Source organism: Chanos chanos, chromosome 11, assembly GCF_902362185.1.
Source record: "Chanos chanos chromosome 11, fChaCha1.1, whole genome shotgun sequence".
NCBI lineage: Eukaryota > Metazoa > Chordata > Actinopteri > Gonorynchiformes > Chanidae > Chanos > Chanos chanos.
This window is the reverse complement of record NC_044505.1, coordinates 14,712,616-14,723,873: the sequence shown is the minus strand read 5'-3', so window position 1 is coordinate 14,723,873 and position 11,258 is coordinate 14,712,616.

The following is an 11,258-nucleotide window of genomic DNA, read 5'->3' as shown; positions in this document are numbered from 1 at the left end:
TAATATAATAAAAAACCTCAGCAAATCAGCTTTCAAATGCTCATAATAACTGTAAGACTTAGAATCAGTGGGATTTTTTAAATTATTTTCAATCATAATAAAAGAATTCTGTCGTGCAAATGATCAACTCACCAAGTTCAGACAGCTTTTTCTGAAGCATATCTCTCTCATTCAGTAAATGATTCCTCTCGAGGACCAGTTTGTCATAACTGGTTTGCAGCTGATCTTTTGCTGTAGTGAGATTGTTATAACTGGTTTCCAGCTGATCTCTCGCTGTAGTAAGACTGTTGTAACTGGTTTGTAATTGATCTCTCACTGCCTTACTCCAGACACTCAGCACTGTGATGGTAGTCAGGAGGAAAACACACAGCAGCCCAAGACAAACTGCACCTGCTATGCTACATTTGTTCCATGCAGTGTTTCTTCCTAAGGGACACAGAGATGGATACACAAACATAATTATCTGCTAAACTGGTGACCCACAAGACCAAGGGGCTGATCCTGTGTGTGTTACAGAGCTTTCAATCTAAAGGAGCCATGACAGAAATTGTAGGTTACATTGTGACTTGGAGAAGACAGCCTTTGGCCTATGGGTGGGTCAAAGTAGTTGATTAATTGATTAGTGCTTCTGAAGAGCTGATTTTTCAGTCGTCAGTCGTTAACGCGGGTTTAAGTTAAAATAATACAGACAAATATTTTCAACTTGTGGAACTACTAGTCCCATCATCATTTTCAGTAAGGTTAGAATAAGTGACGGGCTAACTGAATCTGTTAACACACCACACCAGCTCCTCTTTCTTAAAGCAACAATCAGGGAGTGTGATAGATTTTAATCTATATATATATATACACACATATATAAAATAATAAAATAATATTATATGGGGCAGCCTGTGGCCTTAGGGTTAGAGACGCAGGCTTGTGACTGAACGATTGCTGGTTTGATTCCCAGGCAAGAATACATCTACAGCTGAAGTGCCCTTAGGCAAAGCACTTGACCCCCAACTAATCCCCAGACACAGGTGTGTTGCCCACTGCTCCTGTGCCTAGTGGGTGTGTGTGTGTGTGTGTGTGTGTGGTCACCACTGGTGTGTAAGAATGGGTTAAATGCAGAGGTCAAATTCACTGCTCACAGTGTGTGTGTGCAGTTACGGAGATTTAATCTTTAATATAATAAAACGTAATTAAAAAATCCTAGTTTCCAGAAATCCAACATGCAAAGGAAAGCATCATTCTGCCTTTGTGATTGTCGCCATATGTCCCGGTTTGCTGATTAATTGATCAATCGTTCACACTCTAGCCACTGACTTTTTCATTTTAATTAAGATTTTCATTTTAATGTACTTTTGAATGTCCTTGCATTGGCTAAGGTTAATTTAAAATGGAGCCAACAGCCACATGCGCCTGCAGCTGTGCAGCCGTACGGCTGTACGCACAGTGCGTACCACAAGATTCCCGATCTTTGAGCGGAGAATGTCAAGGTGACCACCTCTGAGTGTTTGCTGATATCCACAGATCATGTGCAAGTCCACTTCATATTTCTCCTCCGGCTAAACGCTCTTCAATTAGGTCACGTGATGGACGTCTAGTCTGTTCTCACCGCAACCACGGAAACAACCGTAAAAGAGGTTGGCGCTTCGTCAAACATTTGCCTCTTGTTTGCAAATACGTGCATGCAGGAAATCTGATTGGTTTGCTGATGCGCAGAATCTTAAATTGTATCTTTTCAAAAGTGCCGTCCGTCACCCCACCCCCCCAAAATGATCACCAACGACAGTCCTACGCTAGCTAGTTCATGTTAACCATAGACAGCAGCCAAGCTCAAAAAGAGTAAAAGCTCCCTCAAGCAACTTAATTCGTTAGAAACCTGGGAGAAGGAGAGTAAACTTCGAATAGGTAGGCCAGCTTCAGTTATTCATTAATCAGTCAGTGGCGTTTCTCTCTCAGCTCTCTCTGGATGTGTGTATGCGTGAGCGTGCGTGGTTAGGTTTCTGTGCATACCCTATGATGGAGTCTTGCAGGCGCCCCTGCCAACAGCCATAGATCTGGTCATGTCCAAACCTGCATATCCACACTTACTTGCTCAGGCTCACAGTTCTTAGCTGCTCGACAGTGTAACATCATAGTTCACTGAATCTCATTCACAAACTTTAAGACGATAACATTATCCATCTGCACAAGTGAAGGAATGTGAAGTTTAGGCATTTCTCCCAATGGGGACTTTAAAAGTGAAATCAAAAACAAGAGGGGATGCAGTCTAAGCGCTAATCCGAATAAGAGTTTGATTATGTCTGAACGAATCATTGTTCTTCTGTGACTGACAGGATCAAGACCTCAGTTTTACCGTATTCTCAGAACACGTGCTCCCTCTTTTTTCCTTTGAATCTAAACAGCCTCTGCTCTCTGGATTTTTTTAAATACTGTTATCTCTGTTAAGAGAACAACTAAACAATATGGAATATCCTTTCTGTCGACATGTGTAAATTTCTCAGAGTGTGTGTATAGTAGTCACAGTACCTGTGATATGTGAGGCCCTTTCTCTCTGTCCGTGGATTTTCACCAGCTCAGTGCTGTTCACATTTTCGTAAATAGCATTGGTCATCTCTTCTGTATAAAAGACAATTTAATGCTTAACTAATACTGAGCCCGTAACATGAATGACTACATAGCTGAACTAATGCAAACCATTCATAGGGCTGTTTCTGTTAAACTGTGACTTTACAGGAAATGGCTAACACAGGAAGTCACTTTCCATCATGTCATTTTAGAGAGCTTACGTCTGTGGTTTGATCTCACACTTGTTTCTGTAGACCTACTATTATGTTTTGCTTTAGATAGGGCAGAGTATAAATACCCAGGACTAGTACTTATTCATATATATTACTTTTATTTAGCAGGTGCTTTTATCCAAAGCAACTTACAAGTGGAAAAATAATTCAAGCTACAGTACAGTGAGAGACCTATGAGTGGGCCCTGAGTACCACATTCTCACATCTACTTTGTCTTTCAAGACAAAGAGCAGGAAATTAGGTAGAGAAGAACACAGTAGGTGCAAGTAAGGCATGTTAGGGTGTTAGAGGTGTTAAGCGTTATGAGTGGAAGTGCTCTCGGAAGAGGTGAGTCTTCAAGATATTCTTGAAGATGGAGAGAGACACCCCTGCTCTGATGGCAGATGGTAGCTCATTCCACCATCGGGGAACCACAAACGAAAACAGTCTGGACTGAGATTGCCTTGTGTGTAGGGATGGCAGTGCCAGATGATGTTCCTTGTAGGAATGCAATGGGCGAGAAGGAGCATAAGTCAGTACTATTGAGTTCAGGTAGGTGCAGACCCAGAAGTCGCTCTGTCAGCAAGCGTTAGCGACTTGAATTTGATTCTGGCGGCCATGGGGTCAACGGGTAGCGGTGTGACATGTGCCCTTTTAGGTTGATTGAAAACCAGACATGCCGCCACGTTCTGGACCATCTGTAGGGGTTTCACTGTACATGCAGGGAGACCCGCTAGAAGGACATTACAGTGGAACTGAGAGATAACCATGGCCTGAACCAAGAGTTGGGTGGCATAATGTGCAGAGTTTACACTAGACTTTTTTCTGACCGTCAATGTGGCAGTTAACCTTCTAGAATTCCAGCCATATATAACTACCACACATATATTTTAAACAGCCATATAATAGCCTACATTCAAACAGCAATGAAACACAAAACACAAACGCTATGATCCAACAAATGTATTTTATTATAAGTAGTCAGCATGCATGAACTCTTTTGGAACTCTTTTGGAACATATAGGCTACAACAATAAAATAAAACACATAGCCTTGTAGTCTTGCTGGCCTCGACTGCAGTAGGCATACTTGCACCACCACTTGGTTTTTTAAAAAACTAGCCGAGGGATGTCTGCTTTGACGTTTCGGGGTCATGCTAATATGTGGAGTTGAGCCGAAGCACAGGGCTGTTGCTATGGAGTGCGCACAGCACGCTAAAGGCTTTTGTTCTCGAGGAACTCTTAGTCACATGACCAAACCTGAATCTCTCATTGTCGTAACAGCGGAGTTTAGATTTAAGTTGTCTTTGGAACATATTTTATAGGTTACACAATGTTAGACTATTTAATATACTGTTATTGAAATTATTCATTTATTCGCCATATTTCTCACTGGACATTTTGGCCGTTGATATTTTCACACTGAGTCAGGTAAGGCCTGATATTTCTTATGTTGTAAAGTGAAAGCAGCATGACCGGGAGACCGATGCAACATGGTCAGAGAAGGATAGCTGGTCATCAATCATGACACTCAGGTTTCTTGCGACCTTGGTTGGGGTTAGGGATGAAGAGGCGATTTTTATGTTGATATTGTGGTGGATAGATAGATAGATTGACTGGAATGACCAAGAGGTCAGTCTTAGAGAGGTTTAGTTAAAGGTGGCATTCCCTCATCCATGTGGATATGTCTGAGAGGCAAGCCAAGATCAATGCTGAGACTGTGGGGTCATTTAGCGGGAATGACGGGTATAGTTGGGCATCATCTGTGTAGCAGTGATATGAGAAGCCATGCGAGCAGATAACCAGACCCATGGAGTTGGTAAATATTGCAAAGAGAGGGGGTCCCAGCACTGAGCCTTGGGGCACCCCCGTGGAGAGGCGATGGGATATGAACATTTGTCCTTGCCATGACACATTGAAAGAACACCCATTGAGGTAAGATAAAAACCAAGAATGTGCTTTGCCCGAGATCCCCATATTGGAGAGAACAGATAGCAGGATGCAGTGGTTGACTGTGTCAAAGGCTGCTGATAGGTCCAGCAAGACAAGCACTGAGGACTGACCTGCTGCTCTTGCTGTCTTTATGGCTTCTGTCACAGACAACAGAGCCATTTCAGTGGAGTGGCCACTCTTAAAGCCAGACTGATTTGTATCGAAGAGGTCATTCCGAGTGAGGAATTCTGAGACCTGAAAACTGCTCTTTCGATAACCTTAGATGGGAATGGAAGTAGTGAGACCAGTCGGTAGTTCTCAACTTGAGCAGGGCTGAGTGAAAGCTTTTTGAGCAGGTAAGGGAGGTATGGGAAAATGTGTAGTTAGTGGACAGCACAGCCGGGGTAGCAGTGTGTCCTGGTTTGATCCAAATCTCAGTGAGAGCTAGTAGCTCAAGCGATAGCACGTTAACATATGCATTAATGAAATCAGCTTTGTTAACTGCCGACTGGCATAACCCAACAGAGGAGGCACATGAGGGTGAGGAGTGTTCCAAAGAACAGATGTTTGCCAGATTTCTTTGTCTTTTTTCATAGCAAAACCTTTTGTGTGTACCGGTAACAACATGAATGGAGTAGACGCACATAGTTTATAGTGCTGAGAACAGTTAGAGTTTAAGTGTTCAAGCAAGTAGGCTTTGCTCGGTGGACTCGCACAGGTAAACTCGCTGGCCTTTACCCGAGTAGTGTCAGACTTCCGTAACACTACCCTTACTGTTACTTCTGTCAAACGGCTGCTCAAAAATTTGACAGTTTTATAACAATAATAAAGGATGGTTTATGGTCCCTTTTTAAAGAAATAACATTTGCTCTATACTGTACTGTACATTTGACAAAATGGAGGTAAGGTCATCATCAGCATCGTTACCAGCCACTTATCCAGAGCCAGGTCATGGTGGTAGCAGGCTGAGAAGGGCTGAGATATATAATTCTCCCAGCGTGTCCTGGGTCTGCCCAGGGGTCTCCTCCCAGTTGGTCATGCCTAGAACACCTCCACATGGAGGCGCCCAGGAAGCATCTTGACTTGATGCCTGGACCACCTCAACTGGCTGTACTCCGAGTTCCTCCTGGATGTCTGAGCTCCTCACCCTCTCCCTAATGGTGCACCCAGCCACCCTGTGGAGGAAACTCATTTCCGCCTCTTGTATCCGCAATCTCATTCTTTCAGTCACTACCCAGAGCTTGTGACCATAGGTGAGGGTTGGAACAAAGATCGACTGGTAAATTGAGAGCTTTGCCTTCTGGCTCAACTCCCTCTTCACCACGACAGACTGGTACAATGACCACATGACTGCCGCAACCGTCCCGTTCCGCCTGTCAATCTCCCACTCCATTCTACCCTCACTCGTGAACAACACACTGGGAACGAGCTTGACTTAGTTCCAAGAATGCAGACACAGCTCTTACTGCAGTTATACCTGGACCGAATTGCTTGCAGCAGCGAACCTGGCACCCCATACTGCAGCACCCCGGACAGGACACCCCGAGGAACGTGGCCGTAGGCCTTCTTCTCCAGATTCACAAAACACATGTAGACTAGATTGGCAAACTCCCATGATCCCTCCAGTATCCATACAAGGGGTGAAGAGCTGGTCTGCTGTTCCATGGCCAGGGCGGAATGCACATTATTCCTTCTGAATCTGAGGTTCGACAATCCACCAGAGTCTCCTCTCCGGCACCCTGGAGTAAGCTTTCCCAGGGAGGATGGGCAGTGTGATACTCTGATAATTGGAGCACATTCTCCGGTCCCCCTCTCTTTAAAAATGGAACCACCACCCTCATCTGCCACTCCACAGGCACTGTCCCTTACCTCCATGCGACATTGAAGAGATGTGTCTGCCATAACAGTCTAACAACATTTAGAGCCTTCAGCATTTCAGGGCGGATCTCATCCACTCCTGCCGCCTTGCCACTGCAGAGTTTCCTAACTGCCTCAGTGACCTCTGCCAGGGAGATGGGTGACAACCCCCCTAATCCTCCGGCCCTGCTTCCTCTGCGGAGGGCATGCCAATCAGGTTTAGGAGCTCCTCAAATTGTTCCTTCCACCATTCGACCACGTCCTCAGTTGAGGTCAGAGCTTCCCCATCCCTGCTGAGAACAGCCTGAATGAGGGCCTGCCTGCCCCTCCTGAGTCACCTGATGGTTTGCCAAAACCTCTTTGAGGCCAACCGAAAGTTCTTCTCCATGGCCTCCCCAAACTCCCCCCATACCCGAGTGTTTGCTTCTACAACTGCCATCGCTTCTGCCGCTACCTCTCAGCCAATTCTGGAGTCCCCTGAGCTAGCCAAGCTCAGAAGGCCTTCTTCAGCCTGACGGCAACCCTCACTGAAGGCGCCCACCGCTGGGTCCTTGGGTTGCCACCCTGACAGGCACCGACAACCGTCTGGTTACAGTTGAAAGCTGCCACTTCAGCAGTGGAGGCTTTGAACAGGTCCCCTTTGGACTCCATGTCTCCAGCCTCCCTCGGGATCAGGGAGAAGCTCCTCTGGATGTGTGAGTTGAAGACCTTCTGGACAGGGTCCTCAGCCAGAGGTTCCCAGTTCACCCTCACCACGCACTTGGCTTTACCAGGTCTGCCCAGAAGCCTCCACCGCCATCTGATCCAACTCATCACCAGGTGGTGATCAGTTGACAGCCGTATGTTCTGAGTGTCCAGAACATATGGCCGCACGTCTGATGAGACGACTATAAAGTTGGCATCGCTTGACCTTCCGCACAAGTTCCAGCTCCTTTCCTCCAGACAGGTGACATTCCATGTACCAAAAGGCAGTTTCTGCACCATAAGCCCAGTCCGCCAGGACCCCCGTCCCAATCTGCCACCTGTGTGGCATCACCCCTATTTCTGCCCTTACAGGAGGTGGAGGTGGAGGTAAGGTGCTGGAGGTAAAGTTCAAAAGTGAAAAGTTACACAAACAAATAGATACTCTTAATTCTTACAGAGAGATTAGGTTGTGTGTGTGTGTGTGTGTGTGTGTGTGTGTGCACGTGTGTGTGTGTGCAGTCAGGTTTGTGAGCAGCTATTTCAGAGGCACAGTTACGGTAAGTGTCATGGAAGTGTGACACTTTATAGCCAGTAAGTAAAACTTAAATAAACTGATTTAAGTATATTATTACATTATTGGCTCCAGTTATTACATTTTTATGATTTTTTTAACCCACCCAATACTGTAATAACCAGCCAATAATGCAATCTTATTACGTTATGCACAAAAAATGATTGCATTATTGATTCAGAAATTTAGGTAAGTTATTACATTACAGACTTTTATTACATTAAGAACAGAAAAATGATTACATTATTGGCAGTTATTACATTAACGGTAATTATTACATTATTGGCTGCTACACAGTGTTATATATATTAAAATATGTATAATAAAATAAAATATAATAAAAACCCCTAATTTCCAAAAATTTTCCTACAAAAAAAAGCATCATTCTGCCCTTGTGTTTGTCACCATATGTCCCGGTTGCTGATTAATCAATTAACTGTCACCCTCTAACCACCAACTAGTCGACTGCAAAAATGTACTTTTGTGCGTCCTCGCTTTGGCTAAGGTTAATTTAAAAAGCGCCAACATCCATAGCACTGGGCCTTGTCATGTCCAAACCTGCATATCCACACTTACTTGCTCAGGCTCACAGTTCTTAGCCGCTCAACAATGTAACATCATAGTTCACTGAATCTCATTCACAAACTTTAAGACGATAACATTATCCATCTGCATAAGTGAAGGAATGTGAAGTTTAGGCACTTCTCCTAAAGGAAACTTTTAAAGTGGCCCAAACTGAAATCAAAAACAAGAGGGGATGCAGTCTAAGCGCTAATCCGAATAAGAGTTTGATTATGTCTGAACAAATCATTGTTCTTCTGCTACTGACAGGATCAAGACCTCAGTTTTACCGTATTTTCAGAACACGTGTAGTCTTTCTTTCTTCCTCTGTATCCAGTCTCCCCTCTCTAGATTTTTTTTACTACTGTTAAGAGAGCAACTGAACAATATGGGATATCCTTTCTGTCAATGTGCGTAAGTGTATGTGTTTAGTAGTCACAGTACCTGTGATATGTGAGGCCATTTTTCTCTGTCTGTCGATTTCCGCCAGCTCAGTGCTGTTCACATTTTCGTAAACAGTACTGGTCATCTCTTCTGTATAAGAGACAATTTAATGCTTAACTAACACTGAACCCATAACATGAATGAACCCATGAACCCATACATATCTGAACTAATGCAAGCAGTTCATAGGACTGTTTCTGTTATACCATCTAACTTTACAGGAAACAGCTGTCACAGGAAGTCACTTTCGACCATGTTTAGAGAGTCACTTGTTGTGGTTGGAATTTAAGATCTCAAATTCGTTTCTATGGGCCTGTTATTATGTTTTGTGCTTTAGTTAGGACAGAGTATAAATACCCAGGTTCCCAGGTTTAGTAAGTTTTCATATAATCTTCCACACTTCATGGAAAAGTCCTGAATACCACTACGCACAGAGAAACAAATGCACTCTGGCCTATGTACGCAAGCACAACATACTTTTTTCTTTGGGGCTTTTTGACGTCAGTCAGTGCTAGGAAGCCAGACTGTTGTTGGTTGACAAATGGTTTACCAGACTGACCGTGGGAGTCACAGCTGTGAAGATCAAAGATTCAGAGCCAATCACTGCGTGAAAAGAGGTGTATCCGGACTGGAATACTCCTGTATATTCCCGGATACTCCACAGATAATCGGCTGTATCCGGCTGTTTGCAGCTCTGTTACGCGGCATGGAATACTCCTGAATATTTACTGTGTTTGGGGGTCTGCCTAGAGCCCTTAGTTGCCATGGTGAATAATCCCTTGGGGGTGCTTGCAAGGGAACATTTGCACTTCACACCTTGGGCCACCAGGTATCCTGCAATTGGTCAAAAGTCTTTCTTTGGATTGGTGGAGCAATGTCTTGCCCCTCCTCTAAAAATCTTCCCCATTGGTCCATTGTGGGTCCCCAGACATGAATTCATATGGTTTATATTATTATTATTATTATTATTATTATTATTATTATTATTATTATTATTATTATTATTATTATTATGATTATTATTATCATTATTATTATTGTTATTATTATTATTGGTGGTGGTGGTGTTGTTTTATGTTCATAGGTAGATTGTATAGATAGTCTGGCAAACAAAAATGAATTACACAAATTTTATTATAAATAAAGAAAATACAGTATAATATAGATTATAAGGCATATAAATTGACAATAATTTATATATATATATATATATATATATATATATATATATATATATATATATATATATATATATATCAATGTACAATATATAACAGAATAGAATAGATTAGAACAGAATATACTGTAATATCATAGTATATAATACAAATGCTTTTGGAAGCATAAATGAAACTTTAAATGTTGAGCATTTCCAATAACAATCCAGCTTCCGTGGTCTCTATTCTGTAGCACCCCACACAGTGCAGACAACTCTGTGCTAGGCGGGAGGACCCACACTGGCCTTCCATCCAAGATGGCGGCGTCCTCTTCAGAAATGATATCTACTGATGCGGTCCTCTGTATGGCAGCCTCTTCCTCAGTTTAAAGAACACTAGCTCTGGCCTTGAGCAGATGCAAAACACAGTGAAAACAGAAATTAGATCATGGAGAAAAAGTCTAAGAACTACTGGGGAAATGATGTTTTGACTTACAACTTACATTAATGTGAATTTTTGGCCACAAAATTTGGCCACATACTTGTGAAGGAATTTAGGACCGTTTTAAGGCCGCCTTCAATGCAACTGGTTTTTAATGCAGCTGTTCAACATCCATATGAGACCTTTTTTATGTTGTTTGTTTGTTTATTTGTTTGTCTGATATACCAACTGAATAGCGACCTGTTATGTAATCTGTGTATGGCACAAAGATCAAATCTCAGATCTTCGCTGAACCTTTGTGAGCAGAGGAATAAAATAAGTATCACTCTCATGACTTAGGTATGTAATGTTATTTCAAGTGAAGGGAGTACAAATGAAACTATGACTTGATCGAATGTCTAATTGTCCGTTTCAGTTTATCTTATCTACTCTTCATGAAGTGTTTGGCATTTTTTAAATATGTTTCACCATTTATTTATTTAAGTTTTCACTTGGTTGAATTTTTTGGTCTTTTTTAAAGTTAAATGGTATAATTTAACATCCATATCAAACGCCAATGTACAGTCAGCTGCAGAAGTCACTAACCGTATATGAACACACTGCGATTATTAAAAATGCAGCCGTAGTGAATTTGGCCTGAAAAACACCTCTACATGTCAGGAATAACATCCCGATGCATTTCATCCACATAAAACACACACAGTTGCATCTCTCTGGTCTGGAGAGGAGACTTTAAAAGCATCTGATCATGTTAATTTTTTTGCTGCAAATAAAAGTGTTAACTGTCCTCTACAGGGTAAATCATATTGGGAGAGCTTCTCTGACTAGCCTTTCTCAAACAGAC